This window comes from Mobula hypostoma, chromosome 6 (genome assembly GCF_963921235.1).
Source record: "Mobula hypostoma chromosome 6, sMobHyp1.1, whole genome shotgun sequence".
In the NCBI taxonomy this organism is placed as follows: domain Eukaryota; kingdom Metazoa; phylum Chordata; class Chondrichthyes; order Myliobatiformes; family Myliobatidae; genus Mobula; species Mobula hypostoma.
The window spans coordinates 149,311,759-149,324,713 of NC_086102.1; the positions used below are offsets into that span (position 1 = coordinate 149,311,759).

General features: G+C 42.8%; 1 long non-coding RNA gene across 1 annotated transcript; it reads left to right on the top strand.

Moving 5' to 3' along the window:
* The first annotated feature begins 1,449 nt into the window (after nt 1-1,449).
* Nucleotides 1,450-11,786, top strand: LOC134347681 (uncharacterized). The gene is made up of 3 exons (XR_010018229.1): nt 1,450-1,553; nt 1,919-2,005; nt 11,715-11,786. It is a non-coding gene; the product is annotated as an uncharacterized LOC134347681 (long non-coding RNA).
* Nucleotides 11,787-12,955: the final 1,169 nt, after the last annotated feature.

Genomic DNA, 12,955 nt, shown 5'->3' on the forward strand with positions numbered 1-12,955 from the left:
CAAAGGGCCTGTTTCTCTGCTGTAGTGTTCTATAATTGTATGCATCTACTCTAGGAGCGCTGGTCTTTAATATACAATTGAGATTTGTCATTCTGCACCATTTACTGCACTCAGCACTTTCAGCTATTTCTTAATACAGTATCATGCAAAGATTACTAACCAACCCACATATTCATCCAAATTATACATCAAATACAGAAGAGTTCTCTGTATAGATCCCTATAGAACACCACAAGTCATGGACCTCCAGACAGAAAAGGACCTATCAACCACTATCCTCTGTCTTCTATGGGTGTAGAACGATGTCTCCGAATGATGGAAAAACATCCTGAAGATCTTGAAGTTCTGATCCATGTCATTACTAATAGAAAAGGTAGAAAAAGGGGATGATGTCTTGCAAGCAGACTTAAAAGAAGTAGGGAAGAGATTTAACAACAGGATCTCAAAATCTCAGGATTACTCCTTGTGCGATACACTAACAGGTATAGAAAAACAAGATAATGGAATCAATTGTGTTGCTGGAGGGAGGAATTTAAATTTCTGAAGCACTGGGACCATTTCTGAGAAAGGCGGAGCCAATAGAAGTCAGATGGGTCACATTTCATTGGGTCTGGTTCCAATAACATTGCAAGGGAGTCTGCTGGGAGAGGAATCTTGACAGGGTAATGGGAAGCTTGGAGGGAATTCAAAAAGAAAGAAATTGAGAGAAAGTGGAAATTGGAAAACTATTAACTAAAATAAATAGGCAGGGAATACAAAGGGAAGAAGCAAATTGAGCAAATGTGTTGAAAAAATGTTAAATTTATAAAATTAAACAAGATGATTCAAAATATATGCAACATTTGCAGGAAGTTAGATAAATTAATAGCACAGATGGAAATGATTAAATTGTCTTTATAGAAATATTTCCACAAGGAGCAGAATGTTCAATATGTTCCACATTTAGAGAAAAAGGAAAAGGAGATATATTGACACTATTAATAAGAGATGAGATCAGGAGAGTAGTGAGAAATTATCTTGGCTCATCAGATTATGAAGAGCAATTAGAATCAGCTTGACTGTGTCTATGGAACACAAAGGTGAAGACGTTGTGGGAGTTAGATCTTGATCACCAAATAGTGGCTGTTATATTTGGCATGGTATAACACAGGATTAGAAGAGTGAAAATTAGAGGTAATACACTAATCATGAACATACAGACTGGACAAGTCAAATTAGTGGTCATGAAATTAAGGACAAATTCTTGCAAGGTGTACGACCCAGTCCATCACAGGTAAAACCATCCCTACCATTGAGAATATATACATGGAGCGCTGTGGCAGGAATGCAACATCTATCATCAAGGACCCCACCATTTAGGAATTGCTCTCTTCTCACTGTTGTCCTCAGGAAGAAGGTACAAGAGTCTTCAGACCTGCATCACAAGGTTCAGGAGTAGTTATTACCCGTCAACCATCTGGCTCCTGAACCAGAGGGGATAACCTCACTCAACTTCACTCACCCCGTCACAGAACTGTTCCCACAGCCTATGGACTCTTCATTTCATGTTCTAGGTATTTATTGCTTTTTTTTTTCATTTTTTTTTACTTCTTGTATTTGTGCAATTTGTTGTCATTTGCACATTGTTTATCCTGCTGGGTGAGGTCTTTCATTGTTGTTTCTCTTATATATAGTGTAAGAAAAATAAATCTCAGGGTTGTATATTTATGTACTTTGATGATAAATTTATTTTGTACTTTGAATTTTGGTATTCTAGACTAATATGTTGCTGAACTAATGAGCGAAAAAGCTATATTAAATCAGTTTGTGCAATGAGAAAGTGTTGGTTACTAATCTTGTTGAAAAGGAACATTTAGGAAGCATGAACACAACATGATAACATTTTTCATTGATTCTGTATGTTTTGTCCTTCAAACAGAAACTGAAGTCTTTAAACAAAACAAAGAAAACTTTGAAGGAAAGAAGAGTCAAATGACTGTGGTTGATTGGAGAACCAAGCTAAAAGGTATGATGGTTAGTAGTTGGGGAAATAGTATATGATTTCAAAAAACATATTTTATAACAAAAAAGGGAAAAGTGATCTGTCCACAGCTGACAAGAAAAATTAATAATAGTAAATCCAAAGGAAGAGACAGTGAAGTTGCCAGAAATAGCTGTAAACCTGAGGGTTAGAAGCAGTATAGACCTCAACAGAATGGGACCAAGAAATTGATTTTAAAAAAAGAATTAGAATTTGCAAAGAAAGCAATGGAAAGCTTGCAAGTAGACTGCAGAAGCCTCTCTAGGTATGTAAAGAGAAAAAGACCGGCAATGCAAATGTGGTCCATTTCAAGGTTAGAACACGTGGGATTGGTGTAATGTACTGGCCTGGATTGAGAAAGAAAAGAATATGATTAAACACGTCTCTGTCTCATATTGGCAGGCTGTGAGTAGTGAGGTTCTGTTGGAATTGATGTTTCGAAGTCTGATGCTCAAAGTTCAAAATAAATTTATTATCAAACTATATATGTCTCCATATACTATCTCCAGGTTCACTTTCTTGTGGGCATTCACAGCAAATACAAAGAAACAAAACAGAATCAATGAAAAACCACACACAATGGACAAACTGTTGGTTAATGTAGTGGGTGACAGATGACACATATTGTTCATAATAGAAACTGTTCCACATAATCCATAACACCGTCACTGAGTTGTTGTGTTCACTTTAAGAGATGGTGTCTGAGGTAATGATGTCAGTATAAGGTGACCACTTTTGGGGTTTAAAAGTAAAGGACTCGGTCTTTTTTTAGGCACATAAAATGACTCGCACATGTTTTATTCACAAAATCCTACAATGGTGGCTCTGACACTGTCCGATGATCCCAGAGGTGCTCAACGACATATTGACCAACGCCGTCATTTTGTGCTGAATAGTTTTGGGAACAGCACACTATTGTACAGTTTTCATGGGTGGAAGCGCAGTTCATGCTGCAGGAAACCATTGCAGACAGTGCCAAATGTTACTACGTTGTGGCATCGCTAAGTAGTTGCATTGCTGCCAGAGTGCTGAGTCTACTAGAAGTTATGTCACTCTGAAAGCTTACCTATTGCAAACCTTTAGACTGTCTGAGTCAAACAGTTGCTCTCCTTCCCTGACCTGGGTGACACTAGGCCTTCAGAACTGATGGACCACATGCTATCTCTCATGGGCAATCACTATCCTTGTTTTATTTTTAAAGAACTCTTTCTGCAACAAATGCCTGATCAAGTCCACACAGTCCCCACTAATACACACATGAAGGACTACAGGGAGCTTGCTAAAATGGCTGGCAGCCTACACTCATCTGAGCAGAGATGCATTGTTCCTACACCTTTCCCTGTCTCACTAGGCCCTGCCAGCAGATTCCTGTCCGCAGCTCCAAACCAGACACTGGTGGATCTGTGTTTTTACCACTCACGCTTCGGCATGAATGCCAAGAAGTGCCAACTGCCCTGCAGCTTTTACAGTGCCTGCGCATCGGGACGACAGGGGACTGTGAACACCATGGGTTCCAGCTGCCAGGGCCATCTATTGTTCATTACGGTCACCCCTTAAGGGCAACGCTTCCTGTGTGACACAGGTGCTCAAGTGAGTGTGTTGCCAGTTGATTGTAAGGCAGAGAGTGATGGAGCCTCGCTGGAGGCCGAGAGTGGCAGCAGGATCTGGACTTATGGGACACAATAGGTGATGCTCTGCTATGCATGGGACTTTGTCTTGACTAAAGATGCTAGACCTCTGCTCAGTGCAAATTTTCTGTGCGCCAAAGGACTGTCAATAAATCTAAAGAAAAGCAGGCTTGCAGATGTTCTTTGGGTCAAAACCCTGTACCTCCAGTAAATTTCCTATGATAATTCTGTATGGCACTTGCACCACAATGTGTAAATTCACTCACCTGATGGGGAAATTCCCTAACCTTACCAAGCCCACATTTTCCACTACAGTCACAAAACGTGGGCACTACATTTCCACAAGTGAATCGCTGGTCCACGTCTGTGCACCTAGGCTGGACTGAGGAAAGCTGGCAAGCGCGAAGGCGAAGGCGCCCGGCGGTGTAGTGGTATCTGCACCGAACTTCGAGGCGAGTGGCCCCAGCTTCAAGTCCAGGCAGCTACCTGCACACTTAACACAAAATAATCTGCAGATGCTGGGGTCAGTGCAACACTCACAACACACTGGAGGAAGAATCCATGGAAAAGAACAGTCAAAGTTTCAGGCCCGAACCCTTCATCAGCTGGGCTGAGCATTGACCTAGCAACTGGGATTCATGGGAAAGAACAGACATGCTAAAGGAATGACAAGGTTGCCGCCTGATGTGTCACAAAGTACGAAGAGGAACAATGCAAAGGCTAAGTTTACTGACAGGGAAATGCTTTGCATTGTATGCAGGTCGAATATCCCTTGAATTTCACCCCTCCACATGGTCCCTAAACCCGATGGTGGTTGTGGTCCATGTGGCAAGGTTGCCTTCACAAGACCACCACCACCTGATCGTTATCTGGTCCCATATATTCAAGACTTTTTGGCACGTTTATCTGGAAAGATAATATTTTCTGAAGTGGATTTAGTCAGGGGTTACAATCAGATGTCTGTGTGCAATGAGGACATTCCCAGAACTGCTGTTATAACCCCTACTTGAGTTTCTGCACATGCCATTTGGGCTAAAAAGCACAGCACAGACTTTCCAGTGACTAATGGTCTCTTGTGTTAAAAGATTTTCTTTGTTTGCCTGGATGACTTGCTTGTCACCAGTACATCCAAACCAAACACTTATCACATCTCTGAACACCTTTCAAGTGCTTAAGCCAAAATGGGCTGAGTATTAACCCCACTAAATGTCAGTTCATGTTGTCTGCAATTGACTTTCTTGGCCATTGCATCTCTGCAGTAAGTGCAATACACCGGCCATCGAAAGTTGCTGCTATTATAAAATTTCCACTGTCCCACATTACCAAAGCACTCTAAGAGATATTTGGTATGGTGAATTTCTAACAGTTTCATTCCACTTATATAATGCCCTTAAAGACAGTACCCCTAATTGTATACTTGAGTGGTCAGCAGACCTAACCAGAGCATTTGACAGCACCAAATGAGCTCTTTCAAACGTGACCCTATCGGCATCCACTCCTTAACACACCAATGGCCATCACTACTGATGCCTCAGACGTTGCTGTGGGTGCTGTGCATGAACAGTTAGCGGGAGGGGTATGGCAGCTTCTTGCCTTCTTTGGCCGGCAGCTCCGCAACCTCACCCCCTGCACTCCTCAGAGAGGAAATACAGAACATTTGATTGTAAGTTTCTCAATCTCGATCTGGCTGTCTGCGGTTTTCCTTTTCTACTGGAGGTCTGGCATTTCACAGCTTTTGTTGACCATAAACCCTTCTTGCACGCGGTGGCCAAAGTGTCAAACCCTTGGTCTGCATGTCAGCGAGGCCACTTGACCGACATTTCAGAATTCATGACTCACATACAACTTATCGAAGAGGAAAATAATGCTGTAGCTGATTGCCTCTGATGACCCGCCATCGATGGCATACATGTAGGGGTTGACTATGCCGGCATGGCAGTTGACCAAGCTACCAAACCAGAGGTCCCGGCTTGCCGGACAGCAGTCATGGGCCTGTGGTTGGCTGGCGACAAATTCAGGGATGCAGGAGTTTCTCTTCTGTGCGATGTCTCAACTGGTTGCCCTCACTCCATAGTGCCTGCCAAATACTTTTAATGCCATTCATAACCGCTCACATCCAGACAGGAAGGCTTCACAGAAACTGGTTGTTTTAATGCTTGTGTGGTATGGCCTTAGGAAGGACATGTGAGACTGGAATGCAGACTGTGTTGTGTGTCAGCAGGTGAAAATTAACCGTCAGGTTCGGGCACCATCAGCATCTTTCGAGGACCCTGCAAGTCAGTTTGATCACATCAATGTGGAACTGGTTGGCCCTTTCCCCACCCCCTTCCACCCCCCCCCCATGGTTTCATGCATCTCCTTACCATGGTGGACCATATCTGCAGGTGAACAGAGGTTGTCCCTCTAGCAGCAACAACAGCAGCGGATGTGGCTTGAACTTTTAGCAACATCTGGGTCACTCGGTTTGCCACCCCATCTGAAATTTCTTCCAACCACTGTTCTTAATTCACATCAGAGCTCTCGGCTGCAATGGCCCAGACCTCGGCATGAAAGTGCAACACCTGCAGTCCAATGACCTGTGCGAATGATCTTACCTTTCCTTAGAGGCTGCTCTGAGGGCCTCCCTGATGGACAAGTGAGTGAGCTGCCACGGGTGCCAGCTGATGATTTTATTCCTCAAGCCTCAACCACCGGGTTGACATCTCAGCAGCGTGCCACCTTCCTCAGTAAGGTCAATTCTTTTACACCCATTCCTACCTCCCATCATGGTCTACAGCACTTTCCGGTTCCTGTTGACCTACGTTCTACTTTGTTTTTGCCAGCCACGACGCACATCAACACCCCCTTACAATACATTTTGGAACAGGGATAAAAGACTTTTATTGCCGATAGAAAGGGTAACCCTGAATATATTTCTGTAGATCGCCCTGCATGGGCCCACCAAGACCTGGATGGTTCCATACATCCCCGAACCCCAGCATGACTACGTGTGTGCCAGCACACACCGGCACGAGCCAGAGGCACCTGCTGTTACTCCAACCAAAGCACTTAGGACCTGAGTTAGGAGGCTCGTATGAGCTTCGGACAGACTCACAATGCCAGTTTTGGAGAACTCTTGGGGAGGCCTGTGTAGGGTAATGTGCTGGGTGACAGATGACACATATTATTCATGATAGAAACTGTTTTACATAATTCACAAACACCGCCATTGAGTTGAGTTCACTTTGAGAGATGGTGTGTGATGTAATGATGTCAGTATAAAGCAGCTGCTTTTGTTTCGTACATAAAACAGATCTCACATGTTTTCTTCACAAAATCCTACAAACAGCCAAAGTGCAACAGGCAACAAATTGTGCAAATACAAAAAGAACAAAGACAACTAAATAATAATAGTAAATAAGAAAGCAATTAATATCGAGAACATGTGATGAAGAGCTTGAGCCCAGCTATTCCTATCCTGTGTTAACAAAATGACTCAGGACATCTAATGTCATATTCCTAAATTCAGTGATGATATTCAGATCATTGGGATTGAGTAGGGAGGAGGACGTAAAGAGGCTTTAAGTACTTGAGCTCAGTGAGTGGGCAAGAGTGTGGCAAGTGGAATACTAATATCCAAAAATCTATTACCTACCTTGGTGTACAAAACAGAAAAGCAGAGTATTTTTTTCAAACTGTGACTGATTAGTAAATGTTGATATTCAGTGAGACCGAGGTGCCATCTTAAAACCATTGAAAGCTAACATGCTACTGTAGCAATCATTCAGGAAGGCTGATGGTACCTCCTATGGCAAGAGGATTTGAGTGGTGCCATAGCAACAACCTGTCACTCACTGACAGTAAGACAAAAGAGCTGATTGTGGACTTTATGAAGGGTAAGATGAAGGAACACATACCAATCCTCATAGAGGGATCAGAAGTGGAGAGAGTGAGCAGCTTCAAGTTCCTGGGTCTTAAGATCTCTGAGGATCTAACCTGGTCCCAACATATCGATGTAGTTATAAAGAAGGCAAGACAGCGGCTATACATTATTAGGAGTTTGAAGAGATTTGCCATGTCAACAAATACACTCAAAAACTTCTATCGATGTACCATGGAGAGCATTCTGACAGGTTGCATCACTGTCTGCTATTGAGGGGCTACTGTTTTAAGAAGGCAACGATAATCCCGGTGCCGAAGAAGAGCAAGGTGACATGCTTGAATGACTATCGACCTGTGGCTCTGACATCAATTGCTATGAAGTGCTTCGAGAGATTGGTTATGGCACACATCAACCACAGCCTACCGGTCAACCTCGACGCTTTGCAATTCGCCTACTGGAGCAACAGGTCAGATGCCATCTCTCTGGCCCTACATTCCTCCTTAGGATACCTGGAGAATAAAGACGCATATGTAAGGCTCCTTCTCATTGACACAGCTCTGCCTTTAACACCATCATTCCAAATAAACTGATTCCTAAGCTCCGGAACCTTGGCCTTAGCACTCAGATCTGCAGCTGGATCTTCAACTTCCTCACAGACAGGACCAAGGCTGTAAAAAGAGGGGACAAGCTCTCCTCTACAATCACTCTGAGCACCGGTGCCCCACAAGGCTGTGTACTCAGCCCCCTGCTGTACTCACTGTACACCCATGATTGTGTAACACGTTTCCATCGTACTCAATATATAAGTTTGCTGATGACACCACAATTGTAGGCCATATCTCAGATAATGAAGAGTTTGAGTACAGAGAGGAAATTAAGAACCTGGTGGCATGGTGCAAAGACAATAAGCTATCCCTCAACGTCAGCAAGACCGAGGAATTGGTTGTTGACTTCAGAAGGAGTAGCGGACCGCATGACCCCATTTACATCGGTGGTGCGCAAGTGGAACAGGTCAAAAGCTTTAAGTTCCTTGGGGTCAATATCACAAATAACCTGACTTGGTCCAACCAAGCAGAGTTCACTGCCAAGAAGGCCCACCAGTGCCTTTACTTCCCGAGAAAGCTAAAGAAATTTGGCATGTCCCCTAAAGCCCTCACTAATTTTTATAGATGCACCATAAAAAGCATTCTTCTAGGCTGCATCACAACCTGGTATGGAAATTGTCCTGTCCAGACTGGAAGAAGCTGCAGAAGATCGTGAACACAGCCCAGCATATCACACAAACCAATCTTCTGTCCTTGGACTCACTTTACACTGCACGCTGTCGGAGCAGTGCTGCCAGGATAATCAAGGACACGACCCACCCAGTCAACACACTTTTCGTCCCTCTTCCCTCTGGGAGAAGGCTCAGGAGCTTGAAGACTCGTATGGCCAGATTTGGGAACAGCTTCTTTCCAACTGTGATACGACTGCTGAATGGACCCTGACCCGGATCTGGGCCATACCCTCCAAATATCCAGACCTGCCTCTCGGTTTTTTGCACTACCTTACTTGCCCTTTTCTATTTTCTGTTTATGATTTATAATTTAAATTTTTAATACTTACTATTGATTTGAACTCCAGGGAGCGCGAAGCGCAGAATCAAATATCGCTGTGATGATTGTACGCTCTAGTATCAATTGTTTGGCGATAATAAAGTAAAATACTTCACAGGACCGAAAGAAGCTGCAGAAGGTTGTAAATCTAATCAGCTCCATCTTGGGTACAAGCCTACAAAGTACTCAGGACATCTTTAGGGGGCGGTGTCTCAGAAAGGCAGCGTCCATTATTAAGGACCTCCAGCACCCAGGGCATGCCCTTTTCTCACTGTTACCATCAGGTAGGAGGTACAGAAGCCTGAAGGCGCACACTCAGCAATTCAGGAACAGCTTCTTTCCCTCTGTCATCTGATTCCTGAATGGACAGTGAATCTTTGGACACTACTTCACCTTTTTTTAATATACAGTATTTCTGTTTTTGCACGGTTCTTTAAATCTGTTCAATATACATAATTGATTTACTTGTTTACTTATTATTATTTTTTATTTCATTTTTTTCTCTGCTAGATTATCTATTGCATTGAACTGCTGCTGCGAAGTTAACGAATTTCACATCACATGCCAGTGATAATAAACCTGATTCTGATTTTGTTTCTGATAACTGTGTCCTGTTGCAATTAGATAGGTTTGCTGGGAGTACTGTGGACAGTCTTGTCCCCTAAATTGAAAATTAATTTAATTGCCGGAAAAAGAACAAAGGTTCATCAGAGTGGTTTCAATGACAGCAGCAAATAAGGAGGCATAGATTAGGCTAGGCCTGGACTCTCTCTCAAGATATGAAGAATGACAGGAAATCTCTTTGAAACTTGCAAAATATTTCAGGTTTTGACAAGCTGGAAGCAGAGAGGGTGGTTCTTCTGACTGAGCAGTCCGGAGAGTATCAGGAAAAGGGATATGTTATTCAGGATTGAGATGAGAAAAGATCTCTTCACATAGAAGGTGGAGATTCATTAAAATTTTCTACTCTGACAGCTGCAGAAGCTCCATCCTTGGATTCATTCACAACTGAATTGAATAAATTTATGGATATTACAGTCCTGGAAATGATATGGAGTAGTGCAGGAAAATGTAGCTCTGGTAGAAGATCAGTGTTGAAATTGAGGAATGGCCGAGCAGGCTCAATGGACTAGATAGCCTAATTCATCTGCTTATTATGGAAGGGTCAACCATCAGTTTGAGCAAGCTGTGAACACGTGCAATAGTCAGTATGGTCTCTTTATCATTGCACATTTAGTGTGATTAGTCTTTTAACTAATATTGTTTCTGAGTATTCAGTATTTGTTAGGACTGATAATGCTGTAATAATCAGCAACTGTGTTATTCATTAATAGGAGTTGTTCTGCTGTTGACAATTTGTGCAAGTATGATGCCAAGAAATAGAACCAGGGAACAAAGACATGGCACCCAAATATTAGCAAACTGTTGCAGGAACTATTGCAAAGACATCTGAAAACAAGCAGAAGATTATTTTCTCCCACATTAACACACAACAATTACCTGGATTCCCCCAGACAAATTTTAAATATATTAAATATAGAAAGGGCAAGTGGTAGGCTTACTGAGGATAGAAGAGAGAATTGAAGGTTAGAAGGGAAACAAAATTGATGGGGAGCTGCTGAGTAGAACCGTGGAGGATATAACTGGAGAAAGCATTTAAAACAACACAGATTAACTGCAGGATGTTCCAAATGCACAAACATACAAACACATGCATTCTCTGACAGTTAAACTGCAGTCAAATTAAAGTGAACAGATGCAGCAAAGGAAATGCAATATTCCAGGTGTTCAGAAGCTAAGGAATTAAGTCCAATATGAATTCTGATTTTTAAAAAAGTAAAAGGGAGCAAGTTCTTACTATTTCTAGTGGCCTGCTGATCCAAGCCATGCTTTTTCCAATATTTCCTCAGTTAAGAGAATTGCAGATTTCAATATAAATTTACTTATATGAATTTAATCTGCAATAATTTATTCCAATAAAATATATCAGGGCATGACAATTGTACAGAGGTATTCTTTTTGAATAATGGCAGATCTGGGAATATAAGGTTATTTTAGTCAAGGGCAAGCTGCTAAGAATTTAATGACCCATTTACTCTACCAATCTTCTGCTGACAGAGGAGTGGTGCAGAGGCCATTGTGAAGTGCATTTGGTTCTTATAACCACAGGATTCTCAAAGATACTTAGCAAAAGGAATAAACAATGTTACACACATTGATTCTTATGCAAACATTCATAGGTTATTAAAATTTATTACCATTTTACCAATAACTAAGATCCTTAATCATTGATGTTATTATCTGTTTGATTATATTAAGTATTATACTATATTATATTAAAAATGTTTGTCTAGCATATCAGCCCCAGGTAGAATCCTAAAGTGCTATGTAGTAGCTATAGCTCATTACAGTATTAATTTCAGGGATAGAGTGTAAAGTTAATAACGTCAATATTTGAGGAAAAGTGTGGTATGGAATATTTTATGCCACCAATTGAAGATAAATTTTTGTGGAGTCCTTCTGTGTCCTTACTTGCAATGAGAAATTTCTCATAAATTCCATGATGAGAAGAATGTTTATTTCACTTTTGCTTCATACATTTTCAAAAGATTTACGTAGAGATCTTCAATTTGAGAAGAGGACAACTGCTGGATAATGTCTGAAGTTTATTTAAAATAGCGACTGATAAGTCTCTGCTATAGAGTGTTGGAGTCAAGGAGCATAACAACAGGCCCTTCCACCTACCATATCTAAGCTGACCATCAGGTACCAAACCCATTTACTTTCACTTAGCATGTGATTCCTTAGGCAAGTGGTTGAGTGATCCCACAATGACAACCTCTCACTCAGGGTCAGAAAGACCAAGGAGCTGATTATTGACTTCAGTAGGAGGAAGCCAGAGGTCCACAAGCCAGTCGTCATTGGGGGGTGGGGTCAGAGGTAGAGAAGGTCAGCAATTTTAAATTCCTCAGTGTCAAGTGAAAAGCTCAAACAGATAAATAGAGGGGTAGCTCAAGCAGAGTGGCCTGTGGAAAGTGGCCAGTGAGTGAGTGGGCCAGTGAAGGAGTGGAGATTTGAGGCTTTGACTCGAGAGGCTTCGACGAGAAGAGGCAGAGGACAAGCTTGCTCGCAGTTAGTGTTTACAATGCCTCCTGAGACGGTGATGTGCCTCTCATGTGAGATGTGGCAGTCTTGGGGGAACGCCCCTCTCCCGCAGAGTCGCATCTGCCAGAAGTGCATACGGCTGGGCGATCTGGAAGACCGTGTAAGGAATCTGGAGCAGCAGCTGGATGACCTTTGACTCATAAGGGAGAATGAGGCAGTCATAGATGAGAGCTACAGGGAGGTAGTCACACCTAGGCTGTTGGAAGCAGGTCGTTGGGTGACAGTCAGAGGGGGGAAAGTGAAGGTGCGCAGACGGGTAGTGCAGAGCACCCCTGTAGCCATTCCCCTGAATAATAAGTTTACCGTCCTGGATACTGTTGGCGGGGACGACCGACCAGGTGTGAGCCACGGTGGTAGGGCCTCCGGCACTGAGTCTGACCCGGTGGTGCAGAAGAGTGGGACGGAGAAGACGAGAGCTGTTGTCTTTGGAGACTCTATAGCCAGGGGAGCAGACAGAAGATCTTGTGGATGTGAGAAGGACACCTGCATGATTTGTTGCCTCCCGGGTGCCAGGGTCCGAGATGTCCCTGACCGGATGCACGACATCCTGGTACGAGAGGGAAAGCAACCAGAAGTCGTGATACATGTTGGTACCAACGACATAGGCAGGAAGAGGGATGAAGTCCTGAAGTGTGAGTTTCGGGAATTAGGCAGAAGGCTGAAGAACAGGACCTCAAAGGTGGCG